We start from the raw sequence: 6,862 nt of genomic DNA on the forward strand, positions 1-6,862 counted from the left end.
ATATCACTTTGGGAAAGTGACTGCTTGCCCTTGACTTGGGCATTCAGCCAGAAACTGGCTAACGTCTGCTAACACTGAATGTCAAAGTTGTGTTAAAGAAAGCTAGTGGGAGCTGTGCGCTCTGCACCACAGACAATCCAGTACCACTTCTGCTTTCTCTGCCTGCCCTGTGCTCTTATCTGTGCGTTTGAGTCAGGTCTTCCATGAAAACATTTCTATGATCTGTCAGACTTGTGTAACAACTTGGACATGCGGATTAAATATGAAACCTTACCTTGTAGTCATGGATAGACACTGTGAATCATCAAGATGGGTCTACAACAGCAGACCAGTGCTCAAATGCATTGAGCACTCCACACTTTCTGACTGATATTCCTTGTTCCAACAATGCATGTTGGTGACACATTTGCTTAATTAAAACTTAATAGAAAGTTTTCCATTTGCAATTATATTAAAACTGTGGTGTTAACAATTTCCAGCTCCTGAAGATAAATCTAGACATATAGGTAATATAAGATCAAAACAAAGATTTTTGGCAGGGGAAATAATATGATCTGAAGTGACCACTAAGGAGTTTTTTGCAATCTTAAGGAGGCAATGTTTCTTTCTGGTTTATTTTATTTTCATGGCTGTCTTACTTGTGAACCCTATAGATATATATGTAGATAGATAGATAGATAGATAGATAGATAGATAGATAGATAGATAGATAGATAGATAGATAGATGGATAGACAGATGTGCATGTGTGTGTGCGTGTATTTTCACATGTGTAGATGAACAAAAGTTCCAAGGATAGCATTATGTTTCCTTCCCAACTGCTTTCGCCTTACTCACTGGAGAAGGTCCTCTAACTAAATCTAGAACTGGCTCATATCAACTAGTTTAGCTACACAGTTCTGGGGATCCTCTGTCTCTGTCTTCAAAGGACTGGTATTGCACATGGGCTACCACACTCATCAGGCTTTTCCCTGGGTTTTGAGGACCCTAACTCTAGTGCTCGGGCTTTTTTAGCAAGTGTTGTGCCATTTCCCCACATTAGTTTGCTTTTCTGAAGTTATTGTTCTTCCCATGTCATAGAATCTTTGCTTGATTAATAGAGTCAAAGAAATGGGAGAGTTGGGTTTGGTGACAGACACCTTGAGCTGGAAGTCAACCAGATCTGTAGAGCAAGTTTCAGGCCAGCCAGAGATGCATAGTGAGATTGGTGTTTTGTTTTGTTTTGTTTTGTTTTTTGTTTTTTTGTTTTTTGTTTTTTTGTTTTTTGGTTTTTTTTTTTTGCAGATAGACAGACCAACAGGTGGATGGATGGATGGATGGGTGGGTAGGTTGATAAATATATAGGTAGATAGATAAATAAATAAATAAATACATAAATAAATAACAAAAGTGAAATAAATGTTCCCCCAATTGTTCCTGTTCTGCCTATTCTATAAGAGGATTCGTGTTTTGAACAAGTGAAATGTTCAGATTGTTCAGAATTTCAATCAGGAGGCTGTAAAGCAAGATAGAAGGACATTATCTACATCATTGTGTTTCTCAAGCATTCCTCTTTGCATCAGTCATTGCTGAGTCAGACATTTTTCCTCTTATATTTCAATAGAATATGCCTGCCTCAGCCATCGTTGTGCTATTTAGTTGCTTTTAGCATAGCCACGAATCTGAGAGCTCTCTATTATAAAAAGGTTCTTATTGAGTTTTTCATATGATTGTGGAGTTTCCTTAATCAAAAAATAAAATAAAAACAAGCCCTGAATGAGTTCCGGTGAATGGAGAAGGATATTCCTGTGCTTGAACTCTTTCTCTGAGTCCAAGATTGTCTGTTGTTTTCCTTCTGATGTCTATTTAGCTTTCCCCTTAATTAAAGCAAGTGAAATGTTGAATTTGAGTGTTGAAAATATACCCCGGAATCTTAAGTAACTCATGTAGTTACATTGCCTTTTTTTACTTCAACAGAAACACACCCCTGTGTAAACAGATTTTTTTCCTGTGACCCTTGAAGAAGGTATCTGAAGATTCTCTATCAGAACGGCCAGCCTAACTTGTGGAATGTGAAGGCGTAAGTGTCAGCACTTGAACATTCTCTGATAAACTGAAATGACTGAACATGAATCTGGCTTAGTGTAACAATGGTCAGAAAAAGGGCTGTGTGCACAGAAATGGCCTGCACAAGAGGCATGGACACCAGCTTTCTGCTTCTCTGCGTCTCCTTTCTCCTCCTCTCCCTCCTATATATACTTTGAAATTTTTTGTTTCTTTGTCTCTTATAAAATAAATCAATGTGGCCTTATTTATGTTATTATTTATCAGTCTCCTTGTCTTTTAAGATCATTTTTATTATCTTCACACTTGTTCTTACATACCAACATTGATTGCTTATATCACTGTGATTTTAAAACCTTGTTTTAGCTCTTCTTATAAAAGCATGCACACATATTATATATATATATATATTCACATTTATATGCTATGAAACTTGAAACTTGAAAACTTGATATTCCTCATCCAATGAGATACCCAATGCTGCTCATTGAGTATGAATGAAAATCAAGGTTAAAGCAGAGGGAACCATCATTCCCATGGTGATCCTTACTTCATTTGAGCTTGCTCTTTGATATTAAGTGAACCTCCACTTATTAATATTTAACAGAATCTTTAAAACCTATGTAGAGCTGTTGTGGGTTATTTCTGACATCTTAGTCATACCTGGCTCATACAAAATGTTTATTATTGTTGTTTCCTGATCCATAGAAAGGAGTTTGCATTCTGGAACTAACTTCACTTCTGCCAAGGCGTGTGTGAGTATCTCGGAGTGGCTTGTCTTCTGACCCCTTGTCCATTACTGTCTCCAGACACTCTGAGATGCAACTTGTGAGCATACTTCCACTTCACATTGCTGTCTGCAGACCTTGCTGACTCACCCTCCTGCTGTCCACTCTCTATCCTTATACACCTGTCTCCAGTTTCACACTGTCCCTGGGTGCTCACAGCCACTCTGGTGGTTTCACTTCTGACATGTTAAATGAAAGCACTGGAAGCTCAATCCCCAGCTCCCTTGAACTTCATCCCCACATTCGGCTGCCTTTTCTAGCATCTGCCTTGAATGTCCTCCAAGCTCCGCAAACCCAACCACTTAAACAGCAGAGCTTCTTTTTAACCTCTTTCCCAGCTGCTACTCTATTGTCCCTAAGTGTGTTTTCTTGGACAACAGTGCTGTTATCTATGTTAAGCTTCTAATACTTCAGGGTCATTTTGGGAGTCCCTTCATCTGTTATCTCCATTGCTAAATCAACCCTCAGTTCCTGTGGGTTCTTAGAGGTTGAAGAGTCTTGGTAACAAGACACATCTGTCCTTCAATAAATACACCAAGCATAGCTATTCTTGCCTGCCTTTAATTCTTCCTTAGTCTAGAACCTTCACCTTCTCCCTTTCTTACTAACAGAAAATAAATCTCTTTGGCTAACCCCCAATATCTATGTCTTCAAATAGTCTGCAAATATAATGTAGACCTAGCTATTAGTTCCCCACTTACAAAAGGAAAGTAAAAATAGAGTTTACAATCTTTAGCATTGTAGACCCAGATCTTCACTCCTGACTCCAGTGGACATTTCTAATTACAATATACAGATACTTTAATCTATCACACGCATTATCAACTTACCCAGAGGACAGTCTCAGCTCAGTATTTAGTTGAAATTTAACACTAATTGACTTTTTTAAAAAAAAGTCATTGACTGTATTGTTGGTCTTTACTGGAATTTTATAGTAGATAAAGAAAATTCGTTGCAGAACTTGAAAACACTTTCTCTCCAAAACCACAGCCTTCACAGAAGCTGTTAAATATTCTAGCTTCTCCAGCTTGACTTTTGGGCTCTCTTCCTATCACCACCTTGGCTTCATTTGCTCTGTTAGCTCTTTCCAGCTGGGTATTCTCTTCCTCACACTTCTTCAGATTAGGAATTACAGTTGTAACCATTTAGTACAATTGAGCAACTAGGTAGAAAAATAAACAACAGCAAGGGGAGGAGGGAGGGTGATGGAATTTCTAACTCATTTTCCTTGGGTTTGGATGTTGACTCTAGAGATGCACAAAAAGAAGGCAGCAGAGAGACCTGTAGAGAGGCATTTTATTAATTCAGAAGAAATGGTGGTTTGGGGGATCATGATGGTAAAGATTCAGATGGGTTTGATGGCAAGATTCTGGATCTATATTGAGAGCCACACCACTGGGAATTTAAGAGTGAGAAATCAAGCACCACCCAGCTGCCTCCACAGTTATACATCTTTCTATTAACTGGCAAAAGAAATATATTGGGTAAATTTAGCTTGAGATATCAAAATCTCAGTTGGGGTAAAAATCCATTAGAGAGGTCTTTTCATCATACAAGATGGTATGTTTAATCTAGAGATCAAAGTTGGCCATCATTAATGTATCATTAACATATGAATTTCAAATCATGCCATTGGTGAGGGGATCAGTATCGGGGACAGAGAGTGAGAATTGAGGATGGAAACTAGAAAGTCTTGACAATTTCCATCATTCCCTGCTCAAAATCACATGGGAGAATCAGAGAGGAGGCCAAGGAACCAATGGCAAAGGATGCAGAAACCCAAGAGAGGACAGTGTCCTAGAAGACAAGAGTCATCGCAAGGAGCAAATGATAGTTGCCACCAAATTGAAAAAGAAGAAACCTGGTTAAAATGGATTCTAGAGACTGTAGGAAGAGAGAAATCGCAAGCTGTGAGTATAAACAGTTCTTTTGAGGAGTTTTGTGAGAGAAACAGGAAAATTATTAGAAACCAAGGTTTGAGAAAATGAATAGAGGGGGAGTTCTTTCTTCCTTTCTTTTCTTTCTTTCTTTCTTTCTTTCTTTCTTTCTTTCTCCCTTTCTTTCTTTCTTTCTTTCTTCCTTCCTTCCTTTCTTTTTTTCTTTCTTTCATCTTCTCAATTGTTTTAATATAAAAATATGTTTGAGTGTTGATGAAATGGTCCACAGAGGGTATGGGGTTTATTAACGTAAGAGATGAATGGAAAATTCCAGGATCAGCAGGAAGTGGTAACCTAGGAACTTAGCCCCCCAACACTCAGGAGCCAAAACCAGGGCAATAGTGATTTTGAGGCCAGACTTGGCTAGGTGATGACAGGGTATCTCACGAGAAAAAGGAAGGAGAAAAATAAGTTCCTGGAGCAGAATCTGAGCTGGTAAAAGAACATGGAATGTGTTGTGCAGGCATTGGGCATGTTAGTCTGTCTGTATTAACAGAATCAAGGTTTATCTTTATTTGCCTTCAGCAGAACATAGCTTTACTTGTAGTTGATATTAAGTGAGTGTATAGCTAATAATTTGATTTTTCATCACTGAAGGAAAGGAGAAATGCTTACTCTTGTATTTTCTCATTCTCTCGCTTCCTCACCATATCGTTTAACCATAGTCCTTTCTATTGTGTCACCGAGCATTCCTGTCAGTAGAGAAAAGCAAAGTGGCTAAGGGAGGGAGGGCAGGGAGAGAAAGGAAAGAATTTAATAAAACCATCATTTGTTTATATGACAGATGGAAGTCACGCCCACCTGACAGGATTTTAACAAAATTTCAGTTTACCCCAGCTGTCAGTTACTGGATGGGCCTTGCCTCTTGCTTCATCACTGGCGTGGGAGGGCTAGGTTCTTTGCCTGCCCACTGTTCATACACAGTGTTTACTTCTCTTTGATTCTGCTCTTATGTCTCCAACTGTCTTGATACCCACAGGCAAAGCAGCCAACTTCTTCTGCGAGACAAAATTTATTTTCTTTATGAAACTATAAATGTACTTCATGTTGCTAAATCATTTCACTTCCTGCCCCATGTCCATATACAGTATTCTAAACACTGGTGAGAATGGAGCCTGCCTAGACACTTCTTTTCCTAACACTGTTTTCCAAATAAACATTGTCATTATTTATTCCTTTTATTTCTTGTCTGAATTTTCATTAAGGAATCAAGACCACTGCTACCCTACCTGAAGAATAATTTTAGCAGGGGTGATGTGTGTTCCTGTTATAAATTAGTTGAGTTTTGATGACCCTGGGTGCATGGTAAGCAGCATAAACTGTGGGAAAAGTTGTGATGCCCCATCTGTCCATGTCACAGGGTGACATTCCACGGGTGGGTCATCAAATTCCATAGAGGAACTTATCTGAGCTATTTTAAGGTTTCCCTAAGTCAGGGCCCCTGAATCCAGCAATCAGCCCAGAGAGCCAAACTTCTGTGGATCTAGAACTTTCTCTTATTTGAAAGTTATAGGTTCTTGCGGTATTCTTGTATATCTTATACATAAGTGTCACAATGCTCCATACTTCGAAACATGATCTTTCAACCCAACACCAGGTTTTTTGTTCAGTGAACGAGGACAACCCAAGTCCTCTTGAAGAAGACATTAGTTGCGTAGTGTCCTGTTGGCCCTCCTATGTCAGGATAAGACACACAGCACAAAGCTAAGTGTTTCCTAGGGGTTCTCATGTGGTGTGATAGACCAGATAATCTGGGATGACTTTTTGGCTTTTGTCTTAGCTTTATATTTTATAGGTAAATGTTGAAAGAATTAGTTACTAATATGAAAGAATTTGAAGTCTCCACAAAAGTAAGAGATTCCAGAGAAACCATCCTAAACCAAAAGCACCAAGTTCACAGTAATGGGTAATGTCACCTGTGGGAAGAGAAGACCATGAGGCCACAGCTAAAAACATTCCACTTTAGGATAAAATGCCAAAGGACTAACTAGCCACACGAGAGACTCCAGCGTCTAGGGCCTCAAGCATATACATGTGTGTGCGTGTGCGTGTGTGTGTGTGTGTGTGTGTGTGTGTGTGTGTGTGTGTGTGTGCG

At 39.0% G+C, this 6,862-nt stretch overlaps 1 long non-coding RNA gene across 2 annotated transcripts in view; it reads left to right on the plus strand.

The window, feature by feature from the left end:
- Positions 1-5,448, plus strand: part of LOC134482752 (uncharacterized) — a 48,652-nt gene extending 43,204 nt beyond the window's left edge. For both annotated transcript variants that reach the window (XR_010059271.1, XR_010059272.1), the window contains exons 4-5: positions 1,956-2,058; positions 2,751-5,448. This is a non-coding gene — a long non-coding RNA (uncharacterized LOC134482752). The remainder of the gene's footprint in view (positions 1-1,955; positions 2,059-2,750) is intronic.
- The last annotated feature ends 1,414 nt before the right edge of the window (positions 5,449-6,862 follow it).

The sequence above is a fragment of the Rattus norvegicus genome, chromosome 17, assembly GCF_036323735.1.
Source record: "Rattus norvegicus strain BN/NHsdMcwi chromosome 17, GRCr8, whole genome shotgun sequence".
NCBI lineage: Eukaryota > Metazoa > Chordata > Mammalia > Rodentia > Muridae > Rattus > Rattus norvegicus.